At 46.2% G+C, this 21594-nt stretch overlaps 1 protein-coding gene across 1 annotated transcript in view; it reads right to left on the reverse strand.

Annotated features, from left to right (window-relative positions):
• Positions 1–21594, reverse strand: part of LOC309503462 (uncharacterized protein) — a 118037-nt gene that overhangs the window by 41256 nt on the left and 55187 nt on the right. The window lies entirely within an intron of this gene.

Below are 21594 nucleotides of genomic sequence, written 5' to 3' on the forward strand. Positions count from 1 at the left end.
CAAGTGAGCATACTAGTTCGAGTTGCTTTCACATTCACGCGAATTGAGCCACAATTCCACTGCAACCAAATTCAGACCATCTCCTACAGGTAGTCTCGGCTTCGGTGTGCTCCCTGGTCCGCACGACAGCTTTCACATTACAAATTTTTCATGCGAACTGTGCCCTGTTTCGAACTAAACTGCCAGTGTGAAAACACCCTAAATAACAAATGACTAGTCCACTTTAATGCTCTGCCATGACGCTTTAAGCTTGACGTTGACTAGTCGCTGATCATGGCCTATAAAGGGCACAACATGATAAGAAATCTTTGAAGTCCACTTATGCTCCTGTTGTAAGGGGCAAATTATGTGTTGCACAATGTATTTATATATATATGCACATGCATGTTCACATATAATTGCTGTGTTTTATTTTGTGTGAATTGCTGTTTCCTTTTGTGTGGTTTGCTGTTTCTTTTGTTTGCAAGCAGTATTCTCAAGCCACGCCTCTATTTCCTATAATCAATGAACTAATAAGTGATGGACTTCAGGGTAGAGCGGTGAATATGTTCCCCTATAAAAGTGCAACAACTGTGACTGGGACACGTGGTGGCAGCACCGTGCATTCGTAACTGGAAGTCAACACAGTAAGAGCGAGAGTGAGAGGAATCACGTTTGCGCCTGCATCGGGAAGTGAGTGTTTCACTTGTGGTGAGGCGGCTTATGGAGTGAGTGCAGCGCACTGTAGACGAGTAAACACAGAGTCAATGATTCGCAAAGCACTGTTGGAGTAGCGGCGTGTGAGACGGGTAGATGACCGGCTGCGAGAGACTACCGTAAGTGCTGAGGAGACGAGTGAAAACTGACGTGGTTCTTCTGCCGTGCATACGTTGAACTGGATAGCAGGGCTGCTATCCGGTCACGCTGTGAGTACGTTTGACTTTCATCTAGCGGTGTGCCTATTAAATCCAGTTCATTGCCCCATAACAGAAGAAAACGAGCCTGCTTTGCATAATTTTATTCGATGAGTGACTTTGAATCGGCTGACATTTTTAAAGGAGATTTTTTGAACTTATAAACTATGTGGAAATGAAGTAATGTGTTTAGACGTCGTATGCTGGCAGTTGTTTTCTTCTCTGTGTTCCAGTATCGTGCTGATAGTGGCCTCTATGTGGGACTGAGAGTAAATGGACGTCAGCTACAATTCAGATGCCTAGCAGAGGCTGAGTTGAACTTGGACAGCCCCCTTATTGTAATAAAATAGTTTTTCTACAGTGATTGCTGGGTGTTTTTCCACTGTTCCTTCCCCTGATAAAGAACCTGTTTTTGGTAGTGAGTTCCTGAGGTCTCAGTTTCAACTCTAGGTGGCGTAGTCGGCTACAAAAGTTTTTAAATATCAATTTTATCAGTATCATTGGCCGTTGACATAATCTGGCGTAGTCGGCAGGGTCGGGTACAGGAACGGTGGAACAGCACTTGATAGAATATTTTAAAATCTCCAAAGATGATGATGCCAGTGTTTCCTGGTGTCCCTTGGGTGCCCAGGTTTATGGGTACTGATAGTGATTTGAAGTATGGAGACAAGAACAAATGCAAGGGCTTTTAGAAGCCCAAGAAACACCTGAAGCAAAGAAAGTTAAAATTATAATGGGTGCCCTGGGTGGGGATGCAAAGCGGGAAATAAGTGTTTTGGCTGATAGAGATAGGGATAAAGCCAATCTTTGAGCATTTAGGCATCTTGTATGCTGGAGAAATTCCTCTTCCTGTCCTTAGATCACAATTTCTTCAGTTGCAGACAGAGGCAAGAGGAGTCTTTTAAAACTTTTGTGTTGCGATTACGAGAGCTTTATTGTAGGTTGCGGCGACGTAGTCCAGAAGGGGCCCTTGTTGAAGATCAACTGAAAGAGCAGTTGTTGTTGGGGTTGGAGGATGGACCTTTTTTGAGAGCCTTGAGAACGTATGCACGACGAAACCCAGAAGGAACGTTTGCAGATCTGCATCAAGAGGCTTTACTGTTGGAAGCCGAATACAGTCAACCAAGGTATGAACTGGCTTGTGCTGCCGTTAGTGGGCCTGGTAGGATTGATTCTCACTCACAGGGGATTGACTGGAAAGCTGAATTAAAGCGAGAAATTCTGGAGGAAGTTAAAGGACAGATGCGAGAATTGACGCAGGAGGTGATGAAAGAACTGAAGTCGTCTAGTCCAGTTGCACAACTAAATCATGCACAACCTAATTATATACATTTTCAGCCATAAAATATTTCTTCTAGGCGACGAAGGGGGGGCAGCCTTCCTCGAATATGTGGGATGCAGAGGGGAGGCCGATCTGCCGGCGGTGCCAACAGTCAGGACATATAGTGAGGTATTGCAAGGAAAGTGTGCTGCCTAATGGGGATTTAAACTAGTTTGCCCTGCTGCAGAGGTCCAGGCGGTGGGGCCAGCAAGACCATCAGAAAATGCAAGGACCGTTTCTTCTTTCATTGGTGGTTGTCCAATGGTGAGTGTCATGATTCAGGACATTGAGTGTACAGGACTGTTGGACACCGGCTCTCAAGTCACTCTGATGCAACAGAGTATGTTTGAGACGAAGTTCCCTCAGTACAAGTTGGACCAAGCCCCTGTTTTGACTCTAAGAGCTGCAAATGGCCTTGAAATCCCTTATATTGGATATGCTGTGTTTGATTTTAAAGTTGCTGGAGTCCAAGTTCCAGAGCGGGGTGTTGTCATTGTAAAAGATGAATTTTCTACGAACCCTTTAATAATTGGTATGAATGTAATTTCACAATGTTGGAGTGCTCTCTTTCAGGATGAGGGACATTCTTCATCGTTGTTTCAGAGTACCAGAGAATGACAAGCATGGCAAGCAGGTTACGGCAGTCTGTCAACGTGTTGCGGCACACATTAAAGAAGATGGCTCACTGGGCAATGTGTGGCTGGCTAACAGATGAGGTGTACGAGTTCGATGGCTCACTGGGCAATGTGTGGCTGGCTAACAGACGAGGTGTACGTGTTCCACCAAGGAGTGAAGTCATAGTCTGGGGACGTGCTCAAATGGGTCTGCGGCAGCGTGATTACTGTGGACTTGTGGAGCCTGTGTCTGAACAACCTGTGGCTGCTGCACGAACCATTGCTATGGTAAGAGATGGTAAAATCCCTGTGAGACTCTGTAATATACATCCATAATGTGTTTTCGTAGGAAGGTATCAGAAGCTTGGACGGCTATATGAAGTCAATAGCCCTGATATGTATGGATGCAGGGACCTTGGACTAACGTTGGATACCGATGGTGTTGTGGAGGTGAGTCTTACTGAAGCTATCCCCCTTGCAGAAGATGCAACTTCCCCTGGTATATGTCAACTTTCCCAAAGATCTGATTTGACTACACAGCAGTGCCAAGATCTCGATGCACTTTTGAAGAAATGGTCTAAAGTTGTTGCTGGGAGTGAGGATGATGTGGGGTACACAGAAGTGGTACAGCATAAAATTCACACTGGAAATGTGCCTCCCATTCGGGAGAGGTTTCGACCATTGCCTTCCATGATGTATCAAGAAATGAAGGCCTTGCTGACAGACATGTTGGATAAGGGAGTCATTTCTGAGAGTGCTAGTCCATGGGCAGCCCCAGTGGTGATGGTGAAGAAAAAGGATGGGAGTTGGCGATTTTGTGTGGATTATAGGAAATTGATGTACAGTACAGTTGCTTCGACATGTGCCATGACTTGCAATCCATGATGGGGTGTTGTACAAAAAGATGATTGATCCAAATACCCATGAGTGTCAATTACAGATTGTTTGTTCAGTTGTCAAGCAAGAGGAGGTGTGGAGGCGATATCATGAAGCATTGGCCCATGAGTGCGGTCCCATTTCTACTGGCCCAAGATGGAGGAGATGGTGCGAGGGTTCCATTCAGGCCTGCAGCCTGCAGAAGGGTAGGGACAGTCATAAAGCCCCCCCCTTAATCCCACCTCAGTGTCTCGTCCATTAGAAGTAGTGGCTTTAGACTTGTTGTCCTTAGGACGGCCGAATGATACCTACCAAAACATATTAGTTATGATAGATATGTTTACACGCTACACATGGGCAGTTCCAACTAAAGATCAGACTGCTCAGACCACAGTGAGGGCCCTTTGGACTAATGTGGTGCAGACCTTTGGTTGCCCCTTGCGTTTTCATTCAGATAGAGGGCCAAATTTTGAGTCAGAGTTGGTTCAGGAGTTTTGCCAGTTATATGGAACAATCAAGAGTCAAACTACTTCTTATCACCCTGCAGGAAATGGTAGGGTTAACGAGTTAACCAGACATTGTTAAATATGCTCCGTAAATTGGAGCAAGAGAAACAGGATAGGTAGCCTGACTTCTTCCCTGAGCTGATGCAAGCCTACAACAACACTGTATATAGCACCACAGGTTTTGCCCCATCATATCTGATGTTTGGGCGTTCAGTGAGGATTCCTGTAGATTTGGGGTTGGATGTAGTGGTTGACCAGCAGAAGTGGGATCGGAGAGGGTGGGTCCAAGATCATTACAAAAATGTGGGCCTATGCTGTAGCTAAGGATAAGATGGATCATGCTGCTGAGAAAATGAAACAGACTTATGATCGTGGGGTTAAGGATGTACCTCTGCTAAATGGTCAGCGAGTCTGGGTTAGGGACCGAAATAGGCAAGGTCGTGGAAAGCTGTGTGGTTGGTGGGGTCCAGTGCCCCATGTTGTAGTAGGAACATTGGGAGAGACTGGTTTGGTGTATATAGTCTATAGCCTATAGTCATGGCTCGGGATCCTGTACTATATAGTGTTTGGATTGCTCCAGCTTCTGAACCTCTAAATATGGGAAATAATACTGTTAGACGATCTACACGTACAAATGTTGGGTTGCGACCTGTGAGATATAGAGAGTGAATTGTATAACTTATGGCAGGGACTGCTTACATTTTAGTGTGGGGGGGTGTTGTAAGGGGCAAATTATGTGTTGCACAATATATATATATATATATATATATATATATATATATATATATATATATATATATATATATGCGCATGCATGTTCACATTTAATTGCTGTGTTTCCTTTTGTGCGGTTTGCTGTGTTTCTTTTGTTTGCAAGCAGTATTCTCAAGCCACGCCTTTATTTCCTATAAATCAATGAACTAATAAGTGATGGACTTTGGGGTAGAGCGGTGAATGTTCACCTATAAAAGTGCTACAACTGTGACTGGGACACGTGGAGGCAGCACCGTGCATTCGTAACTGGAAGTCAACACAGTAAGAGCGAGAGGAATCACATTTGAGCCTGCATCGAGAAGTGAGTGTTTCACTTGTGGTGAGACGGCTTATGGCTATGAGAGAGTGCAGCGTCACTGTAGACGAGTAAACACAAAGTTGATGATTCGCGAAGCACTGTTGGAGTAGCGGCGTGTGAGACGGGTTGATGACCGGCTGCGAGAGACTACCGTGAGTGCCGAGGAGACGAGTGAAAACTGACGTGGTTCATCTGCCGTGCAAACGTTGAACTGGATAGCAGGGCTGCTATCCGGTCACGCTGTGAGTACGTTTGACTTTCATCTAGCGGTGTGCCTATTAAATCCAGTTCATTGCCCCGTAACAGAAGAAAACGAGCCTGCTTTGCATAATTTTATTCGGTGACTTTGAATCGGCTGACATTTTTAAAGGAGATTCTAGTTTTATTTTGAACTTATAAACTATGTGGATATGAAGTAATGTGAGTTTAGAAGTCGTTTGCTGGCAGTTGTTTTCTTCTCTGTTCCAGTATCGTGCTGATAGTGGCCTCTATGTGGGACTGAGAGTAAATGGATGTCAGCTGCAATTCAGATGCCTAGAGGCTGAGTTGAACTTGGACTGCCCCCTGAGCTCGGGTTTTTGGACTTTGGACTCTCTTGGTTTTCTTTGTTTTTATTTTTTCATCTTTTTTTCTCCAACAATTTTATTGTAATAAAATAGTTTTTCTACAGTGATTGCTGGGTGTTTTTTTCCACTGTTCCTTCCCCTGATAAAAAACCTGTTTTTGGGAGTTCCTGGGGTCTCAGTTTCAACTCTAGGTGGCGTAGTCGGCTACAAAGGTTTATAAATATAAATTTTATTAGTATCATTGGCCGCTGACACTCCACTTCCAACAGTTAAAATGACAAACAAATGCAAACGAGTGCGCTCCACAAGATATGTTTGATTACAGGGCTGGACTGGCCATCGGGCATACCGGGCATTTGCCCGGTGGGCCGACGTGCTTTTTGGGCCGATACATCTCATACTCATACATAATTTTTGTTATTATTATGTAGCGTTTATACGCCCACGTATAAATCTAATTAATTATTATTCATAACGAATTATAATCAATAATTAATAATTTAATTATTTTCAGAATTTACTGTAGCAGAATCAATAGTATGATTAGTCTATCAGTTCATCCAATGAACAGAAAGCATAAACAGTTATTAACTCTAGGAAATATAATATCTTCCTGGCCAAGAAAGAAGAATTCCCCCCCCTAACAGTAAATTACAGTAAGAACTAAATCCAGGGTAAGCATAGGTACTTAGATCGAAGTTCAAGACAATACATGTGTAAGCAGATAACACAAGTAATATCTTTGTTCAAATACAAACAATACTTTATTGATTATATACTAACACATAAAACTAATATCTAACACAAACACACACACACATTCATACGAGTTGCAGAAGGAAAAAGAGTAAGGAAAGATTAAGTTTTAAGAGTGAGTTTAAGAGTGAGATGATGAAATCCCAAGTTTCTGCACTTATAAGACATGACCTGGAACGAACCATCAATCATTAATTTAACCCTTCTATCGTTTCTTAGACAGGTTATTCAATTTATATCAATACACCAGTTCAGCTTTTAGTCTGGAGGTACTTGCTTGTCTTTGCTTTTGGGGATTCCCTTTTGTTGCGAAAGGGGTTTTCCCGGTCCGTTCTGCCTGATGTCTGGGGCGGCCAGTCACGTGGTGTGCTGGCGGATGAAAGTCTTTGTCTGAAGCTGGTTTTCTTTGTCGAAACTTTGCCGCAAAACTTAACTTAGAACCGAGACTCACAACGGAAAATAAAGGAAAACGTACTCGGTTACTAACGTAACCTCGGTTCTCTCTAGAAGAGGGAACGAGTACTGCGTAAGATATCTTACGCTCGGGGAAAATCCTTTTCCGCGAGATATTGAAGCCAAAAATTATCCTTAATTTTGTAATAATGCAAAACGCGTTGCAGCAGCAATGCAGACATAGGCGAGACAGCTCGCGCGCCTATTGGCTGCTCTGCGGCAACTGCAGCAGCCTATCGAGCGAGGCCTGGCGTGACGTCAGACCCAATCAGGGCACTTCGCGCCCGCTGCGTCACGTCCCGCCGAAATGGGCGTGGTCTAGGCCTATAAATATCGCTCGCAGGCAGCTATTATCTGGTTTTTCATCATCGAAGCAACCAGAGCGTGTGCATGCACGGCAAGATACGCAGTACTCGTTCCCTCTTCTAGAGAGAACCGAGGTTACGTTAGTAACCGAGTACGTTCTCTTACGAGAGGTCTCTCGTACTGCGTAAGATATCTTACGCTAGGGGACCCAGTGTAAAACGCCGTGCATGCTGAGATCTGACACCAAAGACCCAAGGGCGAAAGCCCGGGGTACATATAGTGCACAATCACTCAGTGAACTCACAGAGAGTCCGGGAAGAAGGAGGGGTGCAGCCTCACTTTTCCACATAAAGTTGCGTTGAAGGGACGCAAATTTCATCATACAGACAGGGCGGGGTACGGCCTGAACTGATGGGAAAAAATGTGGGTCTTACACAGTTTGCCCAGCTTTAAACTGTCGAAAATTGAGCTGTGCTCAGTAAACGCAGCATTCTGAGCTGAACGCATCAGGTCAGATAATACTGGTAGTTTAGACCGACAGCAGCCTGGCCTGCAGGGCGGGAACCTCTAGGTTACAAAACCTTATAAATGTAGACGGGGAGGCCCAGCCTGCCGCCATACAAATATCCTGCAAGGCAATCCCACTTGACCAAGCCCACGAAGAGGCCATGCCTCTTGTGGAATGCGCTCTGACACCCAAAGGGCACTGCATGCCCTTGGAGGCGTATGCCAGCGCTATAGCATCAACTATCCATCTGGATAGGCTCTGTTTCGACGCGGCTAGTCCCTTAGAACGTCCGCTAAACGAAACAAAGAGCTGTTCCGTCTGTCTGAAAACAGACGAGCGAGACACATAAGCTCGTAATGGCCTGACTGGGCAAAGGAGGCTCGCGTCTCTTTCCTCATCAGGGACCGGTAGGGCTGACAGAGAGATAATCTGCGCCCTAAACGGTGTGTTGAGGGATTTTGGAACATAACCGTGCTTAGGTTTGAGTATAACTTTTGAGTCATTGGGCCCAAACTCCATGCACGCCGCGCTCACAGAGAGCGCGTGCAGATCCCCTATGCGCTTCACCGAAGCGAGAGCCAGCAAAAACACCGTTTTGAAAGACAGGTGTTTCAAATCGATTGACTGTAAAGGCTCAAATGGCGCACCTTTCATGGCTTCCAGAACCGTAGAAAGGTCCCATACGGGGACTGAGGGAGGTCTGGGAGGATTCAGTCTCTTAGCTCCTTTAAGGAAGCGGATGACTAAATCGTTCCTTCCTATTGACTGACCAAGCGTTGTTTCTGAGAACGCTGCTATAGCCGCCACATAAACTTTGAGCGTGGAGGGGGCCCTGCCCCCATCCAACAGCTCTTGTAGGAAGGAAAGCACCTCCGTCACATCACAATTTGTGGGTGACACACCACGGGCTGTGCACCAGCCCGAAAACACTGACCATTTCGAAGAATAGAGTCGTCTTGTAGACGGAGCTCTAGCCTGCGTGATCGTGTTTAATACTCCTTTAGGGAGTCCAACATGTACCCGTTGATGGCCCAGACATGAAGGGACCATAGATCCGGGTGAGGATGCCAGATCGAGCCGCGGGCCTGTGAGAGGAGATCTCTCCTCACTGGTACTGGCCACGGGGCAGTACTTGCTAACTGCATCACGGCTGGGAACCAAGGTTGGTTTTTCCAGAACGGTGCTACCAGCAGTACTGAGCATCCTTCTTCCCTGATCCGTTCTATCACCTGAGGCAGGAGAGAGACGGGGGGAAAAGCATAGAGCGGGCGGCGGGGCCACACATGGGACAGCGCGCTCCTGCTCTTGGAGAAAAATTCTTGACAGTGAGCGTTTTCTTGAGACGCAAACAGGTCCACTTCCGCTCTGCCGAATTTCTTCCACAGCAGTTGGACTGTCTGTGGGTGTAGGGACCATTCGCCTGCCGGAACATTGTTCCTGGACAGTCTGTCTGGTCCTATATTCATGATCCCTGGCACGTGCGCTGCTCTGAGCGAGCGCAGGTTGCACTGAGCCCATACCAGGAGGCGTTCTGCCAGCCTGTACAGTTTCTCGGATCTGATGCCGCCCTGGCGATTTATGTAGGATACCACAGACATGTTGTCCGAACGGACCAAGACGTGGTGACCTTTTATTTGGGGACAAAAACGCGTCAGCGCGTTGTCTACTGCCAGCATTTCGAGGCAGTTTATGTGCAGGAGCTTCTCCCGTTCTGACCACTGGCCGAAGAACGGTCTGCCCTCGAGCAGCGCTCCCCATCCCGAGGTGGACGCGTCCGTGGACACCACTTTCACCCTCGAGGAAGTCCCCAGGCTTACACCTGATTGGTACCAGTCGTTCGCTTTCCAGGGTTTCAGAGCTGTAACGCATTTCTGATTGACCCTGAGGCGAAGCAAACCGGGTGCCCACGCTTTGCGTGGGACTCGCGCTTTCAGTCAAAACTGCAGCGGGCGCATGCGGAGCAGACCCAGCTGGAGTACTGACGATGCTGAGGCCATGAGACCTAGCATCTTCTGAAATCTTTTGAGCGGGACAGACGCGCCGCAGCGAAAAGAGTTCGCTGTGCGTCGAATGTCTACCGCGCGCTGTTGTGATAGTCGCGCTATCATGGATAGTGAGTCCAGTTCTGTGCCCAGGAAAGATATTTTCTGACTGGGTGACAGGGAGCTCTTCGCCCAATTGACACTCAGACCCAAATCCTCGAGGTGATCGAGTAAAATGGTCGTGTGTTCTATGAGCACTGCGCGAGATTGCGCTAGAATCAGCCAATCGTCCAAATAATTCAGCACTCGCATGCCTCTCATTCTGAGGGGTGCGAGCGCCGCGTCCATGCACTTCGTAAATGTACGGGGTGCTAGGGACAAACCGAACGGCAGGACTGTGTACTGATATGCCTGGCCCTCGAAGGCGAATCTCAAATATCGCCTGTGACGTGACGCTATCTGTACTTGAAAATACGCGTCTTTCAGATCTATTGACACAAACCAATCTCCTTGGCGAATCTGCACAAGGATTTGCCTGGTCGTGAGCATCCTGAACTGTCGCTTCACAAGCACTTTGTTCAGTTGCCTTAGATCTAGTATGGGTCTGAGACCCCCGTCTTTTTTCGGTACCAGGAAGTATCTGCTGTATAGCCCTCCCTCGCTCTGATCTTGAGAGAGAGGTTCTATGGCCCCTTTGCTCAATAGTTTCGTCACTTCGGCTCGAAGTAGATGTGCTACTTCTGTTTTTACCGTGGTCTCGACGCGCGCCACATAGCGGCGAGGGCGTCGGCGAAACTGCAGCGAATAGCCTCTTTCTATAATGTTCAGCACCCACTTCGAAACCCCGGGTAGCTTTGCCCATGCGTCTGCATGGATAGCTAGGGGTCGAATACGAAGCACGCTCCGCTCGCTCAGCGATGGAGAAGCTTCGGTGTGCTGCAACACAAGCGTGTCGCTCGTGACATTTGAGGCATGGGGCGCGCTGATGACAGCGGGCAGATTGCCAGCGCTCGACTCCTCTGCGGTGGTTAACCGCGAGGGGGAGGGCTGGGCGGTTCCCGTGGGAACTGTCAGGTCTATGTGTGGATGTGGGCGCGGGACAGCGGGCACATTTATCACACCGAAAGCATCGTTCGCTTGCGTGAAGCGAGTGCACGTTGGTTTCGTTTTTACAGAAACCGTGAGACATGCATAACGTGGTGTTAGTGGGCACTGGGTAGTGGGCACATTCACCATGTTTGAAGCGCAATCGGTCTGAGCCGATTCATGTGCGCGAGCCCTGTGTGACGGGCTGTGCTTGTGTGTAGAGATGGGCACTGGGCAGTGGGCATTCTTCTTACACATAAAGCACCATCGGCCGTGGCCGGGACACCAGAAAAATTCACACTTATGGGATTTATCTGGGTAGCCGTAAAAACGGCGTTTGTGTGCAGGCAAGCGGGTGACAGAACCGACTTGTTTACTGCAGGATACACTGGAACAGTCACATTTACTGGAACTGAACGAGCGAGAAGTTGCCATAGAAACAGAGAGCGTCAACATGCTGGCGTTTATTGCAGGCCTGCGTGCATTACAACAGGCTTGTTCACTGCAATATTGACATTTCCAGTCGCCTGAATTTCAGAGGGGAATGGGAAATGTATAGGAAAAAGGAGGTTGGTCCGTCCGCAGCGGGACCAGAAAAACTCCCTTTTTTCCTTACGCCAGTGACACACGGAACACCATAGAAACGGTGTTTGGGTGCAGGCGAGCGGGTTGTACAACGCGCTCGTTGGCTGCAAAATACACATCTGCAGTCGCCTTTTCAGGGAACTGACAGAGCAAGCATTGACGGCATAAGAGAGCGTCAACGTGCTGGCGTTTGTTTGCAGGCATGCGTGTATTACACCAGGCTTGCTCACTGCAATACTGACATTTCCAGTCGCCCGAACTTCAGAGGGGAATGAGAAATGTACGAGAAAGAGGAAGTCGGTCCGTCCGCGGGGGGACCAGAAAACGCTCTTTTCTCCTTTCGCCAGTGACGCACGGAAACCATAGAAACGGTGTTTGGGTGCAGGCGAGCGGGTTGTGCAACGCGCTCGTTGGCTGCAAAATGCACGTCTGCAGTCGCTTTTCAGGGAACTGACAGAGCGAAGCATTGGCGGCATAATTTTAACTGCCGCTAGACCGGGATTCGAACTCCGGTCTCTCGTGAGAAAAACCAATGATTCCGCCACTGAGCCACAGGGGGGGAACGCAAAGGTTTTCGGATGCACGAGCATATAAGAGCGTCACATGCTTTCTTCGGCGTATGCTTGCAGGCGCGCTTGTATTAAAACAGGCTCGCCTGCTGCAATATTGATATTTCCAGTCGCATGATCAGGGAACTGGGAATATGTATGAGAAATTGAAGGTCAGTCCATCCTCGGAGGGACTAAAAACACACCTTTCTCCTTTCGCCGGTGAGTGACGCATGAATGGGGCGCAGAAGGCAGGGTAGCTTTCTTATAACGTAAAGAAAAACTAACCCCGACCGGCCGCTTCCAGCCTCCCTTGTTGAGCGGCGCAGTTTGCGCGGCTTGAACAGAGGGAGAGAGAAAGCTAGCCCCGTGACCGCCCGCTCCTGACATCCTCTGTGAGCGGCGCGGTGTGCGCGGCTCGAACAGAGGGAGAACAGGTATCGTCCCCCAAGCAGGCAAGGCAAGCGGGCGAACCGGCAAGCTTTGCGGGTTGGGGGGGGTTGGGGGGGGGGGGGGGGGGGGGATGGGGGGGGTCGGAGGAGCAGTCTCGGAGAAGGATGCCAGGTGAGTCCTCAGAGTCACCATAGGCAGTACCTAACTCGCAGTGAGGGCAGTCGCCGTCAGCGAGTGCGAGAGCTGCGTGATCAGGAAAAGGGGCGTCTTGAAAAAGACGCCCAGCTCTTTTAGTGCAATGGGAGTGTGTGTCGCGGCGGCGAGCACACACACATACATAAACACAGTAGCAGAGAAAGGATATAATGCCGGAAAGCGCAGCAGGAAGGCAAGGAAGGCGGCGCGGCCAGCGACTTCAGTGACTCGTCCCGCTGAAGGTGCTCTCTTTCAGACGGCGCGGCTTCTTCTCCAGCTCCAGCGATGCGTGTGCTTCGCTTGAAGGATGAAAAATCAGATAATAGCTGCCTGCGAGCGATATTTATAGGCCTAGACCACGCCCATTTCGGCGGGACGTGACGCAGCGGGCGCGAAGTGCCCTGATTGGGTCTGACGTCACGCCAGGCCTCGCTCGATAGGCTGCTGCAGTTGCCGCAGAGCAGCCAATAGGCGCGCGAGCTGTCTCGCCTATGTCTGCATTGCTGCTGCAACGCGTTTTGCATTATTACAAAATTAAGGATAATTTTTGGCTTCAATATCTCGCGGAAAAGGATTTTCCCCGAGCGTAAGATATCTTACGCAGTACGAGAGACCTCTCGTAAGAGAACTTAGAAAAGAAAAGACAACTTAAACGAGAGTAGTAAGATGGCTTGAATAAAGCTGTTGAACCCGTTCTTCTGATCTTAATTTGGGTTCTTTGCCTCTGCGTTTACATGGTTACTTGTCTGGTTTAGATCTTCATCTCCCACTGCATTTTTGGTTCTGCACCACACTTCTTGCGAGTGATAGCAGAGAGCGAGCACAGAGAGCGAGAGAGCACAGAGAGCGAGCTTTGTTTCGGGTCTAAGATTTTAAACTCAAAGTTTGTCCAACCTCCAGGATGAGTTCTGGCCAATTAGACACTGGCTAAATTTAGGAGGTGGCATTCTTTTCAGTTCTGATCGTAAATTATCTTATCTGGGGGGTTGTCTGTTCTCTCGCTCTTAAGCAGAGACAACAGAGGCCACAGTTTAGACATGATTTCTAATTAAAAGAAGATCAAAACATATTACACAGATTTCATTCCAGCCAACTTACTAGTGGTGTTCGTAAGATAGCATTGATATGAAACAGTACACACTTTCAGTCACACACCTATAATAATTATAACAATTACATGAATTATATGGGATCAAGGCATATTACATTTTACATTTATGCATTTGGCAGACGCTTTTATCCAAAGCGACTTACAGTGCACTTATTACAGGGACAATCCCCTGGAGCAACGTGGAGTAAAGTGTCTTGCTCAAGGACACACTGGTGGTGACTGCTGGGATCGAACCAGCAACCTTCGATTTACCAGTTCAGTGGTTTAACCCACTAGACCACCATCTCCTGCTAACCATTAAATGGACACATATATCATAGAAACACATAGAATGATGTATGATGTTTATAAGTCCATTGACAATTGTTACTGAATGAGTTATATGTATACTGTAGGAAGAATCTCAGTTTTCTGGTTTAGAGAGAAAAGCATTCTGGTTTGTTCATTCAGAGGTCCTTAAGGAGGAGGGGGTCTGGAATGTTGTGGGGGTTTCAGCAACATCTGCTGGTATCGATCCGTCTTGCAAACTATCAAAGTTGACCAATAAAAGTCGTTGGTCCGCAGACTTTCTGGAGACTGTGAATGATTTATGGCTCTGGGTTGGGTAATTTGAATCTGGAATGTGAGGATTCTTGTGTGAGACCTTGGTCTCTGTCTTTCTCTTAACCAATCAGTATTTGGCAACAAAGCTAGCATTGACCAGTTATTTCGTTAGTGCTGGGGGCTCTTCTAAATAGTCAGACCGGTGATGCCGGATCCGATGGCAAGATTGATGATGATCATGAGACGTTCTGAACAAATCTTCCCCCTTCATTCGCGAGAAGCAGAGAGTTTGAATTAATCTTCTGGAAGAAGATTAGTCGGTGTTTGGTTCATACTCGCAGTCGTTACAATTATTATAAAAAAAAAATTTTAACGGCCCATAAAATTTGTACATCGGCGGCCCATTCGTTTTGTTTTGTTTTGCTTAATTGGCGGCGCTGGGTTTGTGCCGGTGTAATGCAGTGGTCAAAAAAAGTCAGTGTTAGTCTTTTTTTTTTTTTCTGACAGACCAGCCCATGAAACACGTAGATCAGCGGCCCATTGGTTCTTTTCTTGATTGACACTGGGCTGGCCCAATCACAACTTTAAACGAGTGAGCGAGCGTGCAGCAGTGTCAGTGTGTATCTGTCAAAATAGTCTGCGAGATGGAGAAGAAACGCAAGGATTGTGCAGAGAAATAGCGTGAAAAAATGGAACCAGGCCCTTAAAGCAGACACTGTAAACTGTGTCAAAATATATGTTTTCTGCCCTTCATTAGCTCCAGTGATGATGATGATAGTGAGGAGGATCAGGAGAGAGATGAGAAAGTGTAGAGCCTGCGGTAAGCAGAACTACTTTCAAAACACTTAACCTATGCCATGATCGAGTGTAGGAACCCATAACCCAGTTACAGATTATTTCCACATTGCATAGTTGACGATTACATAGACAGTATATAAAGACGATTACCGCAATTCACTAGAAATTTAATGAGAGGCGTTTGTAAACTATGTTTTCCGCCAAAATAAAAGCTTGATGCAGTTTGCGTCAAAATAAAAGATCATGTGCTTATCTCTTTCAAGTATAGAAATAGGTACAAAACTAATTATGAAAGTTTCCTTTATTTTTTAGTGTATTTGTTTTACAAAATATGGCTATTACTGTCATTGGATTAATATTATAACTATTATTATTGCAGCGACAATGACGTCCGGCCAGCTGCTTTTCAAATTAAGTGAATCATGAGGGTGTCGAACACATCTTCTTTGTCCTTAAGAAGACGAGCTCTGGTTAATATTACTCCCTATGGGGTAATTCACCAGCGCCGGGGTGTCTGGAGTCCCCCCCAGTTCAGCGCGTGACTTTTATAGACTCGTGACATTCCAACGCACACACACAAACACACTCTGGACTTTGAAACAGAAACCCCCCTTACAGAAAAGGACTTTTACCCATAAAGTCACTCTTAAATGTACTAAATATATCCCTTTTTGTGTTAAGAGGTGTGTGTAAACCATAGGGAAGCATATATGTCCTATTGTAACATTAATAGAACTGCAAATGCCTATACTAATGCATAATAATGTATCTTTGCATTGCTACAACGTCTATATTCTATTTTTGATATCTCTGTAATCCTCTCCAGCTAACGGAGTTGAAGTTTGATAACCAATTGCAATAATTTGTATCGTTTGACACCTTTCATATGTCTGGAGCAAATCTTCTCAAATTCGATCTCTCACATGACAGTCAAAGTAGGCGTTTCTTCACAAACAAAGAAACCTCTTCCCGCTTCAGATCAGAAGATCCGATTCGCTGTTGCCACGAAAAAGGGGACGTGGGACACCGCTCACGGGACACTGATAAAAGTCCAAACTTTCAGTTTGCTCTCTCTCAACTCTCAACGCTCTCAACCCTCATCTTCCTCTTCTCCACACGCAGCGCTTCTCCTCCCAACGCAACCAGCTGGACAGGCCTTGGCTTCTCCTCTGGGACGCATGCCAGCGTCATGTAGAAGCTGCCGTTCTTTTGCAACTAAGTTCCTACTCGCCTTTCCCCTCCACAAGGGAAATTATCTGAACTTTCTCGGTAACGGTAAATTCAAGTGAGCCTTTACATCGTCTTGCGAAACGACCCAAAAGACGAAGCTAGACGCAAACCAGCCGGACACTTGCACACGCGCGCCCCCTCTTCAGCACCACACTGAAAGAGCACAGAATCTTGCAAGTAACATTATCTCTCTCTAAAAGCTGATTTCAGGTGTCCAGCTCTAGGTCTGTGAATTAAGTTACCCTCTATCTCTTCTCTCTATTTCTTTCTTTCTTTCTTTCATTTCATTTTATTCTCTCTAGCACGTTATGTCTTATGTTTTTGTTTGGTTAAATGTTTGTTTGTTTGTTTGTTTGTTTGTTTGTTTGTTTTATTGTTTGCATTTTTACGTACGTTTATATTGTAGCTCATATAATCTCTCTAGTTTACATTTATTAAAAATCCATTTATACTTTTAACTGTCTCTGTGTTTGAAAACCCACCTTGTAAGTCAATGAAATCAAAGATCTAAGCTACAAGCTCGATATTGACTACCTTGAGTAGTTTTAATTCATAAACTCAGAAAGTTTAATGTTCGTGGCCAGAAGATGAAACTTTCTTGGAGTTTGTAAACAGGGATACTCCTTCTTAACTGATAATCTTACATTTATTCGCTGGACGAATGACTGATGACGAGACCAGTTACAGAACGAGGTATTTCCGAAAATTGATAAAGTAATGTATATGCGATTTATGAATTATGACCATGAGTTATGATTAGTAATATTTCCCAAATTCCCTATATTCTTGAGCTAATTCGCATTGACCCAGAGTCATTTACGTTACATTATGTAGTAGGTGTAATGTAAATAGACACTGTAACTAAAAGAGGTTTGAATTTTTCGTTTAATTTGCACACTGAATATGGGTTGGAGCTTTTAATTTTGAACTCTCAAAGTGCACCAGATTGATGAATTTAACATTAAAATGCACAAAATTTTCTCACGGGGGGGCATGCCCCCGGACCCCCCTAGAAGAACCAAGGTCCACCCACCACAGTTTTACCAAAAATCCTGTGAGAAACACTGGTATTGCTATGCCATTGCAGCTTATAGCTTGTTTTAGGATTCATCACTGTGGTAATAACTGAGTTTGGTAATTAATAAATGTCAAATTTTCACTCGTTCCTATACTCACTCATTACATGGCATTAGTGGTTTTAAGGAATAGGAGTTGGTATGCATATAATTAAGGGCGTGCAAAGATGGGTGGTGTTTATGATCATATAGTGGGCCAGTCTGGGCCAAAATGCCCGGGCCGATTTTTTGTCCCAGTCCAGCCCTGTTTGATTATAGCGTCTGGATACCAAAGACAAAAAAAAATAAGCTGTTATGTAGGAGCAAATAGCCTTGTGGACAGCGTTGTGTCATATGCCATAGCTGTGCACAAGCCGACCCACGTTTGAGTCTCAGCTCGAGGTTCAGGGTTATTTATTTGTTCATTAATGATGACATCAGCGACTAGTCGACGTCGACTCAACTTTAAAGGGATAGTTCACCCAAAAATTAAACTTAGCCCATGATTTACTCACCCTGAAGTCATCCTATGTGTATATGACATTCTTCTTTCAGACGAATACAATCGGAGTTAAATTAAAAAATGTCCTGACTCTTCCAAGCTTTATAATGCCAGTGAATTGCTGTATGTCTTTGGAAGTCCATTAAAGCGCATCTATTCATGATTTAAGTGCTTCAAGTGTCTCCGGGGGTTAATAAATGCCTTCTGAAGTGAAGCGACGCATTCGTGTAAGAAAAATATCCATATTTAATGGATAAAAATAGCCCCCGATTGAGGCTCTTAACATCACTCCTAATACAAATGTCTACAGCCATCACTTCAGCCAGATATACACTGTTGCTTACCTCCTTGTGAACTATTAGAATGGCTAGAATGCTGATTGTTAGTATGAAGGAACTAAGGCAGAATCCACCAATGAATCCCCACTGGAGCCCCATCGTGGTGACTACCACTTGTAGGACTGAAAGGTCAGGCAGCTTGTTGGTAACACCTTTTATACAGGGTACTCCTCAAATGAAAAGTACTATCAAAAGAAAGTTTTTTTTTTTTTTTTTTTTTTTTTACCTCAAAAAAATTCTCATTCCCAGTTAAAGGGATAGTTCACCCAAACATTAATGTCATCATTTACACACCCTCATATCATTCCAGTCCTGTACAAAAGGAGATGTTAGGCAGAAAGACAGACTTAGTCCCATTATCTTTAGTGTATGGAAAAAAGATATAATGAAAGTGACTAGTGACTGAGCCTATCATTCTGCCTAACATCTATTGCGTTCCACAGAAGTCAGATAAGTTTGGAACAACATGAGGGTCAGTAAATGACATTTTACTGGTGAACTATGTCTTTGTCCACATGGTGAAATTCTATATTAAATATGTAATTGGATGAGCCAGTGTTAGCCAACCCTTTTCCTATACCAACACTTATTTCCTATATGGACATCTCACTTATCTAACACCCCCATTTTAGGTCTTGGTCTAGAAACCAGCTTATTGGCTTATTGAGTTAAATTTAAAACATGAACTCTTTATGTGTCTCGGGGAACATGATTGGAAATCACTGGGGTAACCATTAATCATTTATTTCTTAAAATTCTTGGAAAATTCACTTAAACTTACCATTGTTCTGGGTTTGTGCCAGCTAAGCTTAGAGTGTACTGTCTGGTACAGTAGTGCAGTAGTGAGGTTACACAGTGCTGTGCCAGCAACAAAGGAACAGTTACACTGGGACAGAATGACAGGGTTTGGAGTCCTTTAACACAATCTCTAAACATAATTAAACAATGACAAAATAATAAATGAATGATCTTTTCTACTGAATAGACTCATCATGCCTGCATTTCTATCTGTACAAATACATCTACTGATGCTACTGGACACATCTTCAGTGATGTTCCTGGAATCATTGGGTGTTTCGGGTCTTTCAACATCATACACCCTCATCCAGGTGACCCAGCTGAGGCTGATCAGACCCCAGCTTGTGTCCAGTTGGCTAATCTAGCTACTTTGCCCCCATAGCTCTCCTCTCTTAAGCCATAGCCATCTTGAGGCTTTTTCTGCCGCTTCGGTGGTATTGTGGATGGCTCTTCTCCTCCTCACTCCATCGATGCCTAACAGACTGAAGGCTCTGAACAGGGATCGGGCTGCAAAGCCCCTGCATCCGACCTCTATTGGGAGACACCTTGCTCTCCATCCGGCCTGTCGACACTCGCTGACCAGTCCCTCATACTTGGCAAGCTTCCTTTCAAAGGCCTCTTCCAGGCGATCTTCCCAAGGGACTGTTAGCTCCAACAGAACCACTTGCTTGGTGGAATCAGACAAGAGAACAACATCTGGTCTTAAGGTGGTAGTCACAATGTGGTTGGGGAACTTGAGTTGCTGCTCCAGGTCCACCAACAGCTGCCAATCCCTCGCCGTGGCCAGGAGGCCTGCAGATGTTTTTGCAGCTGGTCTTAGCTGCTCGCCAGCTCTGATGAAGGTGATGGCTTGTTTGGATGGGCGCGAGCACTTGGCCCACTCGACACCTGCAGCAATGGCTTCAGTGATGGCCTTCAGGACCTGGTCATGTCTCCACCTGTACCTTCCCTCTCCCAGTGCCTTTGAGCAACAGCTCAGAATGTGCTCTAGGGTTCCACGCCTGGAGCACAGTGGACATGTTGGTGACTCCACTTTGCCCCATATGTGAAGGTTTGATGGGCTGGGAAGCACATCATATACCGCCTGGTTAAGAAACTTGATCCGCTGCGGCTCTGCCTTCCACAGCTCCGCCCATGTCACCTTCCTCTCGATCGCGTTCTCCCATCGTATCCAGGCACCCTGTTGCCTCATTCCCACTGTCCTGCAGGTTCTCTCCTCCTCGACCACTGCTCTCACCTCCTCCTGGACTAGGCGACGCCTTTCCTTACCTTTGGTGGTGTCAATGTGGGGAGTTGAAAAGGAACCCAGTCCAGCCCTGCCTCTTGTTACCACTCCCACCAGTCTGTTGTGATGCAATCTTGCCTCTGCTTGTTGAACAGCCCCCTCAGCCTTCCACTTACGACCAGTCCTCACTTCGATCCCAGCCTTTGCCACCTTTGGATCACTTGAGTCTCTATATTGCAACACTTCCCTGGCTCTTGTTACCTTGAATTCCTCTTCCAAGGACTTGAGTGGCAGTTGCAGTTTGTTGCGGTGCCCATAGAGTGCGATGCTGCTTAGACTTTTAGGAAGCCCCAGCCATTTTCTAAGGTGGCTGCTGACCTTCCTCTCTAAGGTTTCCACAGTCGAGATTGGCACTTCATAGACGAGGAGCGGCCACAGGATCCTGGGAAGAATGCCATGCTGGTATAGCCAAGCTTTGAACTTCCCTGGCAATCCAGACCGGTCCACTGACTTCAGCCATCTGTCCAGCTCAGTGCAGGTTGACTGGATGGATGCTGTGTCCCTCAGGGTGCTGTCAAACACCTTGCCTAAGCTCTTTACAGGCTTCTCAGTGACAGTCGGTATTGTTGCCCCTGCAACGCTAAACCTGAAACTGTCATCCACCTTTCCTCTTCTCAGCACCATTGATCTTGACTTGGCTGGTTTGAAACGCATCCGTGCCCACTCCATTAGCTTTTCAAGACCCTTTAGAATCCACCGGCAGCCTGGGACAGACTCAGTGGTGACTGTGAGGTCGTCCATAAATGCTCTTATCGGTGGCTGGCGTTGAGCTGACTTCGTCTTGGGCCCTCTACACTCTGGTTCAGCAGACTTTCTGAGCATATTCATGGCCAGGGAGAACAGAATTACGGAGATAGTACAGCCCGTGATGATTCCGATCTCAATCTTGTGCCAGCCTGATGTCACTGCTCCTGAAGAGGTTCTCATCCTGAAGTTGCTGTAAATATTCTACATAAATATAGAAATTAATAGAAGCTTAATTTTAAAATATGTATATATTCATCCCTCAGTTTTCTAGTTTTGCCTGCCTATTCTCATGTGGCTTCTCTGACTCGCCCTCATGCTGATTTCTCCTGTCACCTGATCCTTATCAGAAAATGTTTTGCCAACCCCAAAACATTTGATTGACATCATTCACCATAATCCTTGGAAGATCTTGCAAGCAGCAGTGTAAAAACCATGCTGACAGCACTCATTGAAATAGTATAGGCAAAAAATCGCTTCCGCCGCTGCGCCGGAAGCTGCGGAACAACTGCACATGTCCTGCCGCAAGT

The sequence above is a fragment of the Leuciscus leuciscus genome, assembly GCF_965113295.1.
Source record: "Leuciscus leuciscus genome assembly, chromosome: 7".
Taxonomy (NCBI): domain Eukaryota; kingdom Metazoa; phylum Chordata; class Actinopteri; order Cypriniformes; family Leuciscidae; genus Leuciscus; species Leuciscus leuciscus.